The sequence below is a fragment of the Manis javanica genome, chromosome 1, assembly GCF_040802235.1.
Source record: "Manis javanica isolate MJ-LG chromosome 1, MJ_LKY, whole genome shotgun sequence".
NCBI classification, from domain to species: Eukaryota; Metazoa; Chordata; class Mammalia; order Pholidota; family Manidae; genus Manis; species Manis javanica.
This window is the reverse complement of record NC_133156.1, coordinates 59,056,300-59,074,665: the sequence shown is the minus strand read 5'-3', so window position 1 is coordinate 59,074,665 and position 18,366 is coordinate 59,056,300.

Genomic DNA, 18,366 nt, shown 5'->3' with positions numbered 1-18,366 from the left:
TGAGGGCGAGATTGAGTGTCAGGTATATGTGGAGCGGTGGGGTTTGTCAATGTTATCCCTGACGTGTCAGGTCCAGGGGCCAGAGCTAGGGGTAGGGTTAAGTGTTCAGTGAGATGTGTAGGCATGATACGGTTCTGTTTCTATTTAGGACTCGGTTCTGATGTGAGCTACACAGCATGTTTTAATGACAGTGTTACAGTGACACCAGGGTGACGTCGATGTTCATGGTAGGAGCCTTTACCGAGATTCAGTGCGAGGGTTATTGTTCGGTGTTTGGAAAGTGGTACGCGGGTGAAAGGATTTGATTCGTGTTAGCGTCCGGCTGTGATGTGAGGGTGACGGAGAAATTGCGCGCACTTTTTCGGTGATGTGTGCGTTATGTCGATTTTGACCGTGAGGTTCTGTGCCAGCAGCCATGGGAAGGTTTACGGCTAGGGTTTCAGTAAGGTGTCCGGATAGGATAGGTTTATGAGCACACTTCGGTGTCAGCTGTGATGTGAGGGCGACAGTGAGATTGAATGACAGTGCTACCTTGAGACACAGGTGACTTTGATATTCATGTTAGGGTCAGGTACATCATTCGGGGCTAGGGTTAGGATTCAATATGTGGGAATGTGTTCATGGGAGATACGGTTCCGCTTAGAGTCAGGAGAGGTCCCTGATGTGAGGGTGAATACAAAATTGGATCTCAGGTTTCTGCTTTGGTGGGGCTTACCTTAAAGGAATTCTGAGGAAAACGGCGCCGAGTCCTGGGCTAGAATTAGGTGTAAGTGTTTTGCAATGCTTACGTTCAGGATACCGCTACAATTACAATCTGAATCTGCCTCCAATGTGAGGGATAAGTCGACATTGAGTGCCACGTACATTGTGAACTCGGGGTGATGTCGGTGTTCACCGTGACGGTCAAGTTCATGTGCCAGGTCTACGCTTATGTTTCTGTGTTTGTAAACAGGTAACGTCAGGATTGTGCTTCGGCTACAGTGAGGTTCTGACTGTGATGTGAGATCGAGGGCGAGAGTCGGTCTCTCATTCACTATTTTGTGGGGCCTACAAGAAAGGTATTCTGATGGATGAGGAACAGGATACACGTCTAGGGTTAGAGTTAAGTGTTTGTTAATGCATATGGGCAGGAGAGCAGTATGATTACAGTGAGAATCTGGCTCTGATGTGAGGGTGAGGGCGACATTGAGTGACAGGTGTAGGGTGAGCTGTGGGTGTTTTCGATGTTGACTGTGAGGTATCAGTCCCAGGGGCAAGGGTACGTACGGTTAGGGTTATGGGTTCAGTAAGGTGTATGGGCTGGATAAGGTTATGTTTACATTTAGGACTCCGCTCTGATGTGAGGGAGACAGTGTGATTGAATGACAGTGTTACAGTGAGATATGAGCGACGACGATATTCATGGAAGGGGTCCGGTCCCTTAGTCAGGGCTAGGGTTACGGTTCGGTGTTTGAGAAGGTGTACCTTGGTGATAGGGTTTCGTTTCGAGTTAGGGTCCGTCTGTAATGTTAGGGTGAGTGCGATATTGGGTCTCGGGTGTACGATTTTTGTGGAGCTGACGATTAAAGCATTCTGATGGGTCCCGTGCCCAGTCCAAGCCTACGGTTAGGGTTACATGTTCTGTAAAGGGTATTTGCAGGATAGTGTTATTTCTGCAGTGAGGTGCTTTTTCTGATATGAGGGTGAGGGAGAGATTGAGTGACAGCATCGCGGTGACGTGTCGGTTGTGTCGATGCTGACCGTGAGGTTCCGATCCTGGCAACCGTGCAAGGGTTAGGGTTCAGGGTTCAGCAATGTGTACTGACAGGATGGGGTTATCAGTACATTTAGGGGTCGGCTGAGATATGAGGGCAACAGTGAGATTGAATGACAGTATTACGTTGAGACACGGGTGACGTTGATATTCATGGTAGGCGTCTGTTCCAAGAGTCAGGGCTAGGGTTAGTGTTCGGTGTTTGGGATGGTGTACATTGGTGATAGTGTTTCAGTTCGAGTTACGTTTCGACTGTAATGGGAGGGTGAGTGGGAGATTGGGTCTTAGGTTTATGATTTTGTGGGGCTGACCCTTAAAGCATTCTGATGGTTCCCATGTACACTCCAAGTCTACGGTTAGGGTTAGATGTTCGGTAATCGGTATGGGTAGGAGAGTGCTACTTTTACAGTGAGGTTCTGTCTCTGGTCTGAGGGTGAGGGCGAGATTGAGTGTCAGGTATATGTGGAGCGGTGGGGTTTGTCAATGTTGTCCCTGACGTGTCAGGTCCAGGGGCCAGAGCTAGGGGTAGGGTTAAGTGTTCAGTGAGATGTGTAGGCATGATACGGTTCTGTTTCTATTTAGGACTCGGTTCTGATGTGAGCTACACAGCATGTTTTAATGACAGTGTTACAGTGACACCAGGGTGACGTCGATGTTCATGGTAGGAGCCTTTACCGAGATTCAGTGCGAGGGTTATTGTTCGGTGTTTGGAAACTTGTACGTGGGTGAAAGGATTTGATTCGTGTTAGCGTCCGGCTGTGATGTGAGGGTGACGGCGAGATTGCGCGCACTATTTCGGTGATGTGTGCGTTATGTCGATTTTGACCGTGAGGTTCTGACCCAGCAGCCATGGCAAGGTTTACGGCTAGGGTTTCAGTAAGGTGTCCGGATAGGATAGGTTTATGAGCACACTTCGGTGTCAGCTGTGATGTGAGGGCGACAGTGAGATTGAATGACAGTGCTACCTTGAGACACAGGTGACTTTGATATTCATGTTAGGGTCAGGTACATCATTCGGGGCTAGGGTTAGGATTCAATATGTGGGAATGTGTTCATGGGAGATACGGTTCCGCTTAGAGTCAGGAGACGTCCCTGATGTGAGGGTGAATACAAAATTGGATCTCAGGTTTCTGCTTTGGTGGGGCTTACCTTAAAGGAATTCTGAGGAAAACGGCGCCGAGTCCTCTGCTAGAATCAGGTGTAAGTGATTTGCAATGCTTACGTTCAGGATACCGCTACAATTACAATCTGAATCTGCCTCCAATGTGAGGGGTAAGTCGACACTGAGTGCCACGTACATTGTGAACTCGGGATGATGTCGGTGTTCACCGTGACGGTCAAGTTCATGTGCCAGGGCTACGCTTACGTTTCTGTGTTTGTAAACAGGTAACGTCAGGATTGTGCTTCGGCTACAGTGAGGTTCTGACTGTGATGTGAGATCGAGGGCGAGAGTCGTTCTCTCATTCACTATTTTGTGGGGCCTACAAGAAAGGTATTCTGATGGGTGAGGAACAGAATACAGGGCTAGGGTTAGAGTTAAGTGTTTGTTAATGCATATGGGCAGGAGAGCAGTATGATTACAGTGAGAATCTGGCTCTGATGTGAGGGTGAGGGCGACATTGAGTGACAGGTGTAGGGTGAGCTGTGGGTGTTGTCGATGTTGACTGTGAGGTATCAGTCCCAGGGGCAAGGGTACGTACGGTAAGGGATATTGGTTCAGTAAGGTGTATGGGCTGGATAAGGTTATGTTTACATTTAGGACTCCGCTCTGATGTGAGGGAGACAGTGTGATTGAATGACAGTGTTACAGTGAGATATGTGCGACGACGATATTCATGGAAAGGGGTCCGGTCCCATAGTCAGGGCTAGGGTTAGGGTTCGGTGTTTGAGAAGGTGTACCTTGGTGATAGGGTTTCGTTTCGAGTTAGGGTCCGTCTGTAATGTTAGGGTGAGTGCGATATTGGGTCTCGGGTGTACGATTTTTGTGGAGCTGACGATTAAAGCATTCTGATGGGTCCCGTGCACAGTCCAAGCCTAGGGTTAGGGTTACATGTTCTGTAAAGGGTATGGGCAGGATAGTGTTATTTCTGCAGTGAGGTGCTTTTTCTGATATGAGGGTGAGGGAGAGATTGAGTGACAGCATCGCGGTGACGTGTCGGTTGTGTCGATGCTGACCGTGAGGTTCCGATCCTGGCAACCGTGCAAGGGTTAGGGTTCAGGGTTCAGCAATGTGTACTGACAGGATGGGGTTATCAGTACATTTAGGGGTCGGCTGAGATATGAGGGCAACAGTGAGATTGAATGACAGTATTACGTTGAGACACGGGTGACGTTGATATTCATGGTAGGCGTCTGTTCCAAGAGTCAGGGCTAGGGTTAGTGTTCGGTGTTTGGGATGGTGTACGTTGGTGACAGTGTTTCAGTTAGAGTTACGTTTCGACTGTAATGGGAGGGTGAGTGTGAGATTGGGTCTTAGGTTTATGATTTTGTGGGGCTGACCCTTAAAGCATTCTGATGGTTCCCATGCACACTCCAAGTCTACGGTTAGGGTTAGATGTTCGGTAATCGGTATGGGTAGGAGAGTGCTACTTTTACAGTGAGGTTCTGTCTCTGGTCTGAGGGTGAGGGCGAGATTGAGTGTCAGGTATATGTGGAGCGGTGGGGTTTGTCAATGTTGTCCCTGACGTGTCAGGTCCATGGGCCAGAGCCAGGGGTAGGGTTAAGTGTTCAGTGAGATGTGTAGGCATGATACGGTTCTGTTTCTATTTAGGACTCGTTTCTGATGTGAGCTACACAGCATGTTTTAATGACAGTGTTACAGTGACACCAGGGTGACGTCGATGTTCATGGTAGGAGCCTTTACCGAGATTCAGTGCGAGGGTTATTGTTCGGTGTTTGGAAACTTGTACGTGGGTGAAAGGATTGGATTCGTGTTAGCGTCCGGCTGTGATGTGAGGGTGACGGCGAGATTGCGCGCACTATTTCGGTGATGTGTGCGTTATGTCGATTTTGACCGTGAGGTTCTGACCCAGCAGCCATGGCAAGGTTTACGGCTAGGGTTTCAGTAAGGTGTCCGGATAGGATAGGTTTATGAGCACACTTCGGTGTCAGCTGTGATGTGAGGGCGACAGTGAGATTGAATGACAGTGCTACCTTGAGACACAGGTGACTTTGATATTCATGTTAGGGTCAGGTACATCATTCGGGGCTAGGGTTAGGATTCAATATGTGGGAATGTGTTCATGGGAGATACGGTTCCGCTTAGAGTCAGGAGACGTCCCTGATGTGAGGGTGAATACAAAATTGGATCTCAGGTTTCTGCTTTGGTGGGGCTTACCTTAAAGGAATTCTGAGGAAAACGGCGCCGAGTCCTCTGCTAGAATCAGGTGTAAGTGATTTGCAATGCTTACGTTCAGGATACCGCTACAATTACAATCTGAATCTGCCTCCAATGTGAGGGGTAAGTCGACACTGAGTGCCACGTACATTGTGAACTCGGGATGATGTCGGTGTTCACCGTGACGGTCAAGTTCATGTGCCAGGGCTACGCTTACGTTTCTGTGTTTGTAAACAGGTAACGTCAGGATTGTGCTTCGGCTACAGTGAGGTTCTGACTGTGATGTGAGATCGAGGGCGAGAGTCGTTCTCTCATTCACTATTTTGTGGGGCCTACAAGAAAGGTATTCTGATGGGTGAGGAACAGAATACAGGGCTAGGGTTAGAGTTAAGTGTTTGTTAATGCATATGGGCAGGAGAGCAGTATGATTACAGTGAGAATCTGGCTCTGATGTGAGGGTGAGGGCGACATTGAGTGACAGGTGTAGGGTGAGCTGTGGGTGTTGTCGATGTTGACTGTGAGGTATCAGTCCCAGGGGCAAGGGTACGTACGGTAAGGGATATTGGTTCAGTAAGGTGTATGGGCTGGATAAGGTTATGTTTACATTTAGGACTCCGCTCTGATGTGAGGGAGACAGTGTGATTGAATGACAGTGTTACAGTGAGATATGTGCGACGACGATATTCATGGAAAGGGGTCCGGTCCCATAGTCAGGGCTAGGGTTAGGGTTCGGTGTTTGAGAAGGTGTACCTTGGTGATAGGGTTTCGTTTCGAGTTAGGGTCCGTCTGTAATGTTAGGGTGAGTGCGATATTGGGTCTCGGGTGTACGATTTTTGTGGAGCTGACGATTAAAGCATTCTGATGGGTCCCGTGCACAGTCCAAGCCTAGGGTTAGGGTTACATGTTCTGTAAAGGGTATGGGCAGGATAGTGTTATTTCTGCAGTGAGGTGCTTTTTCTGATATGAGGGTGAGGGAGAGATTGAGTGACAGCATCGCGGTGACGTGTCGGTTGTGTCGATGCTGACCGTGAGGTTCCGATCCTGGCAACCGTGCAAGGGTTAGGGTTCAGGGTTCAGCAATGTGTACTGACAGGATGGGGTTATCAGTACATTTAGGGGTCGGCTGAGATATGAGGGCAACAGTGAGATTGAATGACAGTATTACGTTGAGACACGGGTGACGTTGATATTCATGGTAGGCGTCTGTTCCAAGAGTCAGGGCTAGGGTTAGTGTTCGGTGTTTGGGATGGTGTACGTTGGTGACAGTGTTTCAGTTAGAGTTACGTTTCGACTGTAATGGGAGGGTGAGTGTGAGATTGGGTCTTAGGTTTATGATTTTGTGGGGCTGACCCTTAAAGCATTCTGATGGTTCCCATGCACACTCCAAGTCTACGGTTAGGGTTAGATGTTCGGTAATCGGTATGGGTAGGAGAGTGCTACTTTTACAGTGAGGTTCTGTCTCTGGTCTGAGGGTGAGGGCGAGATTGAGTGTCAGGTATATGTGGAGCGGTGGGGTTTGTCAATGTTGTCCCTGACGTGTCAGGTCCATGGGCCAGAGCCAGGGGTAGGGTTAAGTGTTCAGTGAGATGTGTAGGCATGATACGGTTCTGTTTCTATTTAGGACTCGTTTCTGATGTGAGCTACACAGCATGTTTTAATGACAGTGTTACAGTGACACCAGGGTGACGTCGATGTTCATGGTAGGAGCCTTTACCGAGATTCAGTGCGAGGGTTATTGTTCGGTGTTTGGAAACTTGTACGTGGGTGAAAGGATTGGATTCGTGTTAGCGTCCGGCTGTGATGTGAGGGTGACGGCGAGATTGCGCGCACTATTTCGGTGATGTGTGCGTTATGTCGATTTTGACCGTGAGGTTCTGACCCAGCAGCCATGGCAAGGTTTACGGCTAGGGTTTCAGTAAGGTGTCCGGATAGGATAGGTTTATGAGCACACTTCGGTGTCAGCTGTGATGTGAGGGCGACAGTGAGATTGAATGACAGTGCTACCTTGAGACACAGGTGACTTTGATATTCATGTTAGGGTCAGGTACATCATTCGGGGCTACGGTTAGGATTCAATATGTGGGAATGTGTTCATGGGAGATACGGTTCCGCTTAGAGTCAGGAGACGTCCCTGATGTGAGGGTGAATACAAAATTGGATCTCAGGTTTCTGCTTTGGTGGGGCTTACCTTAAAGGAATTCTGAGGAAAACGGCGCCGAGTCCTGGGCTAGAATCAGGTGTAAGTGATTTGCAATGCTTACGTTCAGGATACCGCTACAATTACAATCTGAATCTGCCTCCAATGTGAGGGGTAAGTCGACACTGAGTGCCACGTACATTGTGAACTCGGGATGATGTCGGTGTTCACCGTGACAGTCAAGTTCATGTGCCAGGGCTATGCTTACGTTTCTGTGTTTGTAAACAGGTAACGTCAGGATTGTGCTTCGGCTACAGTGAGGTTCTGACTGTGATGTGAGATCGAGGGCGAGAGTCGGTCTTTCATTCACTATTTTGTGGGGCCTACAAGAAAGGTATTCTGATGGGTGAGGAACAGAATACAGGGCTAGGGTTAGAGTTAAGTGTTTGTTAATGCATATGGGCAGGAGAGCAGTATGATTACAGTGAGAATCTGGCTCTGATGTGAGGGTGAGGGCGACATTGAGTGACAGGTGTACGGTGAGCTGTGGGTGTTGTTGATGTTGACTGTGAGGTATCAGTCCCAGGGGCAAGGGTACGTACGGTTAGGGTTATGTGTTCAGTAAGGTGTATGGGCTGGATAAGGTTATGTTTACATTTAGGACTCCGCTCTGATGTGAGGGAGACAGTGTGATTGAATGACAGTGTTACAGTGAGATATGTGCGACGACGATATTCATGGAAGGGGTCCGGTCCCATAGTCAGGGCTAGGGTTAGGGTTCGGTGTTTGAGAAGGTGTACCTTGGTGATAGGGTTTCGTTTCGAGTTAGGGTCCGTCTGTAATGTTAGGGTGAGTGCGATATTGGGTCTCGGGTGTACGATTTTTGTGGAGCTGACGATTAAAGCATTCTGATGGGTCCCGTGCACAGTCCAAGCCTAGGGTTAGGGTTACATGTTCTGTAAAGGGTATGGGCAGGATAGTGTTATTTCTGCAGTGAGGTGCTTTTTCTGATATGAGGGTGAGGGAGAGATTGAGTGACAGCATCGCGGTGACGTGTCGGTTGTGTCGATGCTGACCGTGAGGTTCCGATCCTGGCAACCGTGCAAGGGTTAGGGTTCAGGGTTCAGCAATGTGTACTGACAGGATGGGGTTATCAGTACATTTAGGGGTCGGCTGAGATATGAGGGCAACAGTGAGATTGAATGACACTATTACGTTGAGACACGGGTGACGTTGATATTCATGGTAGGCGTCTGTTCCAAGAGTCAGGGCTAGGGTTAGTGTTCTGTGTTTGGGATGGTGTACGTTGGTGATAGTGTTTCAGTTCGAGATACGTTTCGACTGTAATGGGAGGGTGAGTGGGAGATTGGGTCTTAGGTTTATGATTTTGTGGGGCTGACCCTTAAAGCATTCTGATGGTTCCCATGCACACTCCAAGTCTACGGTTAGGGTTAGATGTTCGGTAATCGGTATGGGTAGGAGGGTGCTACTTTTACAGTGAGGTTCTGTCTCTGGTCTGAGGGTGAGGGCGAGATTGAGTGTCAGGCATATGTGGAGCGGTGGGGTTTGTCAATGTTGTCCCTGACGTGTCAGGTCCAGGGGCCAGAGCAAGGGGTAGGGTTAAGTGTTCAGTGAGATGTGTAGGCATGATACGGTTCTGTTTCCATTTAGGACTCGGTTCTGATGTCAGCTACACAGCATGATTGAATGACAGTGTTACAGTGACACCAGGGTGACGTCGCTGTTCATGGTAGGAGCCTTTACCGAGATTCAGTGCAAGGGTTATTGTTCGGTGTTTGGAAAGTTGTACATGGGTGAAAGGATTCGATTCGTATTAGCGTCCGGCTGTCATGTGAGGGTGACGGCAAGATTGCGCGCAGTTTTTCGGTGATGTGTGCGTTATGTCGATTTTGACCGTGAGGTTCTGACCCAGCAGCCATGGCAAGGTTTACGGCTAGGGTTTCAGTAAGGTGTCCGGATAGGATAGGTTTATGAGCACACTTCGGTGTCAGCTGTGATGTGAGGGCGACAGTGAGATTGAATGACAGTGCTACCTTGAGACACAGGTGACTTTGATATTCATGTTAGGGTCAGGTACATCATTCGGGGCTAGGGTTAGGATTCAATATGTGGGAATGTGTTCATGGGAGATACGGTTCCGCTTAGAGTCAGGAGACGTCCCTGATGTGAGGGTGAATACAAAATTGGATCTCAGGTTTCTGCTTTGGTGGGGCTTACCTTAAAGGAATTCTGAGGAAAACGGCGCCGAGTCCTGGGCTAGAATTAGGTGTAAGTGTTTTGCAATGCTTACGTTCAGGATACCGCTACAATTACAATCTGAATCTGCCTCCAATGTGAGGGATAAGTCGACATTGAGTGCCACGTACATTGTGAACTCGGGGTGATGTCGGTGTTCACCGTGACGGTCAAGTTCATGTGCCAGGGCTACGCTTACGTATCTGTGTTTGTAAACAGGTAACGTCAGGATTGTGCTTCGGCTACAGTGAGGTTCTGACTGTGATGTGAGATCGAGGGCGAGAGTCGGTCTCTCATTCACTATTTTGTGGGGCCTACAAGAAAGGTATTCTGATGGGTGAGGAACAGAATACAGGGCTAGGGTTAGAGTTAAGTGTTTGTTAATGCATATGGGCAGGAGAGCAGTATGCTTACAGTGAGAATCTGGCTCTGATGTGAGGGTGAGGGCGACATTGAGTGACAGGTGTACGGTGAGCAGTGGGTGTTGTTGATGTTGACTGTGAGGTATCAGTCCCAGGGGCAAGGGTACGTACGGTTAGGGTTATGGGTTCAGTAAGGTGTATGGGCTGGATAAGGTTATGTTTACATTTAGGACTCCGCTCTGATGTGAGGGAGACAGTGTGATTGAATGACAGTGTTACAGTGAGATATGTGCGACGACGATATTCATGGAAGGGGTCCGGTCCCATAGTCAGGGCTAGGGTTAGGGTTCGGTGTTTGAGAAGGTGTACCTTGGTGATAGGGTTTCGTTTCGAGTTAGGGTCCGTCTGTAATGTTAGAGTGAGTGCGATATTGGGTCTCCGGTGTACGATTTTGTGGAGCTGACGATTAAAGCATTCTGATGTGTCCCGTGCACAGTCCAAGCCTAGGGTTAGGGTTACATGTTCTGTAAAGGGTATGGGCAGGATAGTGTTATTTCTGCAGTGAGGTGCTTTTTCTGATATGAGGGTGTGGGAGAGATTGAGTGACAGCATCCCGGTGACGTGTCGGTTGTGTCGATGCTGACCGTGAGGTTCCGATCCTGGCAACCGTGCAAGGGTTAGGGTTCAGGGTTCAGCAATGTGTACTGACAGGATGGGGTTATCAGTACATTTAGGGGTCGGCTGAGATATGAGGGCAACAGTGAGATTGAATGACAGTATTACGTTGAGACACGGGTGACGTTGATATTCATGGTAGGCGTCTGTTCCAAGAGTCAGGGCTAGGGTTAGTGTTCGGTGTTTGGGATGGTGTACATTGGTGATAGTGTTTCAGTTCGAGTTACGTTTCGACTGTAATGGGAGGGTGAGTGGGAGATTGGGTCTTAGGTTTATGATTTTGTGGGGCTGACCCTTAAAGCATTCTGATGGTTCCCATGCACACTCCAAGTCTACGGTTAGGGTTAGATGTTCGGTAATCGGTAGGGGTAGGAGAGTGCTACTTTTACAGTGAGGTTCTGTCTCTGGTCTGAGGGTGAGGGCGAGATTGAGTGTCAGGTATATGTGGAGCGGTGGGGTTTGTCAATGTTGTCCCTGACGTGTCAGGTCCAGGGGCCAGAGCTAGGGGTAGGGTTAAGTGTTCAGTGAGATGTGTAGGCATGATACGGTTCTGTTTCCATTTAGGACTTGGTTCTGATGTGAGCTACACAGCATGATTGAATGACAGTGTTACAGTGACACCAGGGTGACGTCGATGTTCATGGTAGGAGCCTTTACCGAGATTCAGTGCGAGGGTTATTGTTCGGTGTTTGGAAAGCTGTACGTGGGTGAAAGAATTTGATTCGTGTTAGCGTCCGGCTGTGATGTGAGGGTGACGGCGAGATTGTGCGCAGTTTTTCGGTGATGTGTGCGTTATGTCGATTTTGACCGTGAGGTTCTGACCCAGCAGCCATGGCAAGGTTTACGGCTAGGGTTTCAGTAAGGTGTCCGGATAGGATAGGTTTATGAGCACACTTCGGTGTCAGCTGTGATGTGAGGGCGACAGTGAGATTGAATGACAGTGCTACCTTGAGACACAGGTGACTTTGATATTCATGTTAGGGTCAGGTACATCATTCGGGGCTAGGGTTAGGATTCAATATGTGGGAATGTGTTCATGGGAGATACGGTTCCGATTAGAGTCAGGAGAGGTCCCCGATGTGAGGGTGAATACAAAATTGGATCTCAGGTTTCTGCTTTGGTGGGGCTTACCTTAAAGGAATTCTGAGGAAAACGGCGCCGAGTCCTGGGCTAGAATCACGTGTAAGTGATTTGCAATGCTTACGTTCAGGATACCGCTACAATTACAATCTGAATCTGCCTCCAATGTGAGGGGTAAGTCGACCCTGAGTGCCACGTACATTGTGAACTCGGGGTGATGTCGGTGTTCACCGTGACGGTCAAGTTCATGTGCCAGGGCTACGCTTACGTTTCTGGGATTGTAAAGAGGTAACGTCAGGATTGTGCTTCGGCTACAGTGAGGTTCTGACTGTGATGTGAGATCGAGGGCGAGAGTCGGTCTCTCATTCACTATTTTGTGGGGCCTACAAGAAAGGTATTCTGATGGGTGAGGAACAGAATACATGGCTAGGGTTTGAGTTAAGTGTTTGTTAATGCATATGGGCAGGAGAGCAGTATGATTACAGTGAGAATCTGGCTCTGATGTGAGGGTGAGGAAGACATTGAGTGACAGGTGTACGGTGAGCAGCGGGTGTTGTCGATGTTCACTGTGAGGTATCAGTCCCAGGGGCAAGGGTACGTACGGTTAGGGTTATGGGTTCAGTAAGGTGTATGGGCTGGATAAGGTTATGTTTACATTTAGGACTCCGCTCTGATGTGAGGGAGACAGTGTGATTGAATGACAGTGTTACAGTGAGATATGTGCGACGACGATATTCATGGAAGGGGTCCGGTCCCATAGTCAGGGCTAGGGTTAGAGTTCGGTGTTTGAGAAGGTGTACCTTGGTGATAGGGTTTCGTTTCGAGTTAGGGTCCGTCTGTAATGTTAGGGTGAGTGCGATATTGGGTCTCGGGTGTACGATTTTTGTGGAGCTTACGATTAAATCATTCTGATGAGTCCCGTGCACAGTCCAAGCCTAGGGTTAGGGTTACATGTTCTGTAAAGGGTATGGGCAGGATAGTGTTATTTCTGCAGTGAGGTGCTTTTTCTGATATGAGGGTGAGGGAGAGATTGAGTGACAGCATCGCGGTGACGTGTCGGTTGTGTCGATGCTGACCGTGAGGTTCCGATCCTGGCAACCGTGCAAGGGTTAGGGTTCAGGGTTCAGCAATGTGTACTGACAGGTTGGGGTTATCAGTACATTTAGGGGTCGGCTGAGATATGAGGGCAACAGTGAGATTGAATGACACTATTACGTTGAGACACGGGTGACGTTGATATTCATGGTAGGCGTCTGTTCCAAGAGTCAGGGCTAGGGTTAGTGTTCTGTGTTTGGGATGGTGTACGTTGGTGATAGTGTTTCAGTTCGAGTTACGTTTCGACTGTAATGGGAGGGTGAGTGGGAGATTGGGTCTTAGGTTTATGATTTTGTGGGGCTGACCCTTAAAGCATTGTGATGGTTCCCATGCACACTCCAAGTCTACGGTTAGGGTTAGATGTTCGGTAATCGGTATGGGTAGGAGAGTGCTACTTTTACAGTGAGGTTCTGTCTCTGGTCTGAGGGTGAGGGCGAGATTGAGTGTCAGGTATATGTGGAGCGGTGGGGTTTGTCAATGTTGTCCCTGACGTGTCAGGTCCAGGGGCCAGAGCAAGGGGTAGTGTTAAGTGTTCAGTGAGATGTGTAGGCATGATACGGTTCTGTTTCCATTTAGGACTCGGTTCTGATGTCAGCTACACAGCATGATTGAATGACAGTGTTACAGTGACACCAGGGTGACGTCGATGTTCATGGTAGGAGCCTTTACCGAGATTCAGTGCAAGGGTTATTGTTCGGTGTTTGGAAAGTTGTACGTGGGTGAAAGGATTCGATTCGTGTTAGCGTCCGGCTGTGATGTGAGGGTGACGGCGAGATTGCGCGCAGTTTTTCGGTGATGTGTGCGTTATTTCGATTTTGACCGTGAGGTTCTGTGCCAGCAGCCATGGGAAGGTTTACGGCTAGGGTTTCAGTAAGGTGTCCGGATAGGATAGGTTTATGAGCACACTTCGGTGTCAGTTGTGATGTGAGGGCGACAGTGAGATTGAATGACAGTGCTACCTTGAGACACAGGTGACTTTGATATTCATGTTAGGGTCAGGTACATCATTCGGGGCTAGGGTTAGGATTCAATATGTGGGAATGTGTTCATGGGAGATACGGTTCCGCTTAGAGTCAGGAGAGGTCCCTGATGTGAGGGTGAACACAAAATTGGATCTCAGGTTTCTGCTTTGGTGGGGCTTACCTTAAAGGAATTCTGAGGAAAACAGCGCCGAGTCCTGGGCTAGAATTAGGTGTAAGTGTTTTGCAATGCTTACGTTCAGGATACCGCTACAATTACAATCTGAATCTGCCTCCAATGTGAGGGATAAGTCGACATTGAGTGCCACGTACATTGTGAACTCGGGGTGATGTCGGTGTTCACCGTGACGGTCAAGTTCATGTGCCAGGTCTACGCTTACGTTTCTGTGTTTGTAAACAGGTAACGTCAGGATTGTGCTTTGGCTACAGTGAGGTTCTGACTGTGATGTGAGATCGAGGGCGAGAGTCGGTCTCTCATTCACTATTTTGTGGGGCCTACAAGAAAGGTATTCTGATGGGTGAGGAACAGGATACAGGGCTAGGGTTAGAGTTAAGTGTTTGTTAATGAATATGGGCAGGAGAGCAGTATGATTACACTGAGAATCTGGCTCTGATGTGAGGGTGAGGGCGACATTGAGTGACAGGTGTAGGGTGAGCTGTGGGTGTTTTCGATGTTGACTGTGAGGTATCAGTCCCAGGGGCAAGGGTACGTACGGTTAGGGTTATGGGTTCAGTAAGGTGTATGGGCTGGATAAGGTTATGTTTACATTTAGGACTCCGCTCTGATGTGAGGGAGACAGTGTGATTGAATGACAGTGTTACAGTGAGATATGAGCGACGACGATATTCATGGAAGGGGTCCGGTCCCTTAGTCAGGGCTAGGGTTACGGTTCGGTGTTTGAGAAGGTGTACCTTGGTGATAGGGTTTCGTTTCGAGTTAGGGTCCGTCTGTAATGTTAGGGTGAGTGCGATATTGGGTCTCGGGTGTACGATTTTTGTGGAGCTGACGATTAAAGCATTCTGATGGGTCCCGTGCCCAGTCCAAGCCTATGGTTAGGGTTACATGTTCTGTAAAGGGTATGGGCAGGATAGTGTTATTTCTGCAGTGAGGTGCTTTCTCTGATATGAGGGTGAGGGAGAGATTGAGTGACAGCATCGCGGTGACGTGTCGGTTGTGTCGATGCTGACCGTGAGGTTCCGATCCTGGCAACCGTGCAAGGGTTAGGGTTCAGGGTTCAGCAATGTGTACTGACAGGATGGGGTTATCAGTACATTTAGGGGTCGGCTGAGATATGAGGGCAACAGTGAGATTGAATGACACTATTACGTTGAGACACGGGTGACGTTGATATTCATGGTAGGCGTCTGTTCCAAGAGTCAGGGCTAGGGTTAGTGTTCGGTGTTTGGGATGGTGTACATTGGTGATAGTGTTTCAGTTCGAGTTACGTTTCGACTGTAATGGGAGGGTGAGTGGGAGATTGGGTCTTAGGTTTATGATTTTGTGGGGCTGACCCTTAAAGCATTCTGATGGTTCCCATGCACACTCCAAGTCTACGGTTAGGGTTAGATGTTCGGTAATTGGTATGGGTAGGAGAGTGCTACTTTTACAGTGAGGTTCTGTCTCTGGTCTGAGGGTGAGGGCGAGATTGAGTGTCAGGTATATGTGGAGCGGTGGGGTTTGTCAATGTTGTACCTGACGTGTCAGGTCCAGGGGCCATAGCTAGGGGTAGGGTTAAGTGTTCAGTGAGATGTGTAGGCATGATACGGTTCTGTTTCTATTTAGGACTCGGTTCTGATGTGAGCTACACAGCATGTTTTAATGACAGTGTTACAGTGACACCAGGGTGACGTCGATGTTCATGGTAGGAGCCTTTACCGAGATTCAGTGCGAGGGTTATTGTTCGGTGTTTGGAAACTTGTACGTGGGTGAAAGGATTTGATTCGTGTTAGCGTCCGGCTGTGATGTGAGGGTGACGGCGAGATTGCGCGCACTATTTCGGTGATGTGTTCGTTATGTCGATTTTGACCGTGAGGTTCTGACCCAGCAGCCATGGCAAGGTTTACGGCTAGGGTTTCAGTAAGGTGTCCGGATAGGATAGGTTTATGAGCACACTTCGGTGTCAGCTGTGATGTGAGGGCGACAGTGAGATTGAATGACAGTGCTACCTTGAGACACAGGTGACTTTGATATTCATGTTAGGGTCAGGTACATCATTCGGGGCTAGGGTTAGGATTCAATATGTGGGAATGTGTTCATGGGAGATACGGTTCCGCTTAGAGTCAGGAGACGTCCCTGATGTGAGGGTGAATACAAAATTGGATCTCAGGTTTCTGCTTTGGTGGGGCTTACCTTAAAGGAATTCTGAGGAAAACGGCGCCGAGTCCTGGGCTAGAATCAGGTGTAAGTGATTTGCAATGCTTACGTTCAGGATACCGCTACAATTACAATCTGAATCTGCCTCCAATGTGAGGGGTAAGTCGACACTGAGTGCCACGTACATTGTGAACTCGGGATGATGTCGGTGTTCACCGTGACTGTCAAGTTCATGTGCCAGGGCTACGCTTACGTTTCTGTGTTTGTAAACAGGTAACGTCAGGATTGTGCTTCGGCTACAGTGAGGTTCTGACTGTGATGTGAGATCGAGGGCGAGAGTCGGTCTTTCATTCACTATTTTGTGGGGCCTACAAGAAAGGTATTCTGATGGGTGAGGAACAGAATACAGGGCTAGGGTTAGAGTTAAGTGTTTGTTAATGCATATGGGCAGGAGAGCAGTATGATTACAGTGAGAATCTGGCTCTGATGTGAGGGTGAGGGCGACATTGAGTGACAGGTGTACGGTGAGCTGTGGGTGTTGTTGATGTTGACTGTGAGGTATCAGTCCCAGGGGCAAGGGTACGTACGGTTAGGGTTATGGGTTCAGTAAGGTGTATGGGCTGGATAAGGTTATGTTTACATTTAGGACTCCGCTCTGATGTGAGGGAGACAGTGTGATTGAATGACAGTGTTACAGTGAGATATGTGCGACGACGATATTCATGGAAGGGGTCCGGTCCCATAGTCAGGGCTAGGGTTAGGGTTCGGTGTTTGAGAAGGTGTACCTTGGTGATAGGGTTTCGTTTCGAGTTAGGGTCCGTCTGTAATGTTAGGGTGAGTGCGATATTGGGTCTCGGGTGTACGATTTTTGTGGAGCTGACGATTAAAGCATTCTGATGGGTCCCGTGCACAGTCCAAGCCTAGGGTTAGGGTTACATGTTCTGTAAAGGGTATGGGCAGGATAGTGTTATTTCTGCAGTGAGGTGCTTTTTCTGATATGAGGGTGAGGGAGAGATTGAGTGACAGCATCGCGGTGACGTGTCGGTTGTGTCGATGCTGACCGTGAGGTTCCGATCCTGGCAACCGTGCAAGGGTTAGGGTTCAGGGTTCAGCAATGTGTACTGACAGGATGGGGTTATCAGTACATTTAGGGGTCGGCTGAGATATGAGGGCAACAGTGAGATTGAATGACACTATTACGTTGAGACACGGGTGACGTTGATATTCATGGTAGGCGTCTGTTCCAAGAGTCAGGGCTAGGGTTAGTGTTCTGTGTTTGGGATGGTGTACGTTGGTGATAGTGTTTCAGTTCGAGATACGTTTCGACTGTAATGGGAGGGTGAGTGGGAGATTGGGTCTTAGGTTTATGATTTTGTGGGGCTGACCCTTAAAGCATTCTGATGGTTCCCATGCACACTCCAAGTCTACGGTTAGGGTTAGATGTTCGGTAATCGGTATGGGTAGGAGAGTGCTACTTTTACAGTGAGGTTCTGTCTCTGGTCTGAGGGTGAGGGCGAGATTGAGTGTCAGGCATATGTGGAGCGGTGGGGTTTGTCAATGTTGTCCCTGACGTGTCAGGTCCAGGGGCCAGAGCAAGGGGTAGGGTTAAGTGTTCAGTGAGATGTGTAGGCATGATACGGTTCTGTTTCCATTTAGGACTCGGTTCTGATGTCAGCTACACAGCATGATTGAATGACAGTGTTACAGTGACACCAGGGTGACGTCGCTGTTCATGGTAGGAGCCTTTACCGAGATTCAGTGCAAGGGTTATTGTTCGGTGTTTGGAAAGTTGTACATGGGTGAAAGGATTCGATTCGTATTAGCGTCCGGCTGTCATGTGAGGGTGACGGCAAGATTGCGCGCAGTTTTTCGGTGATGTGTGCGTTATGTCGATTTTGACCGTGAGGTTCTGACCCAGCAGCCATGGCAAGGTTTACGGCTAGAGTTTCAGTAAGGTGTCCGGATAGGATAGGTTTATGAGCACACTTCGGTGTCAGCTGTGATGTGAGGGCGACAGTGAGATTGAATGACAGTGCTACCTTGAGACACAGGTGACTTTGATATTCATGTTAGGGTCAGGTACATCATTCGGGGCTAGGGTTAGGATTCAATATGTGGGAATGTGTTCATGGGAGATACGGTTCCGCTTAGAGTCAGGAGACGTCCCTGATGTGAGGGTGAATACAAAATTGGATCTCAGGTTTCTGCTTTGGTGGGGCTTACCTTAAAGGAATTCTGAGGAAAACGGCGCCGAGTCCTGGGCTAGAATTAGGTGTAAGTGTTTTGCAATGCTTACGTTCAGGATACCGCTACAATTACAATCTGAATCTGCCTCCAATGTGAGGGATAAGTCGACATTGAGTGCCACGTACATTGT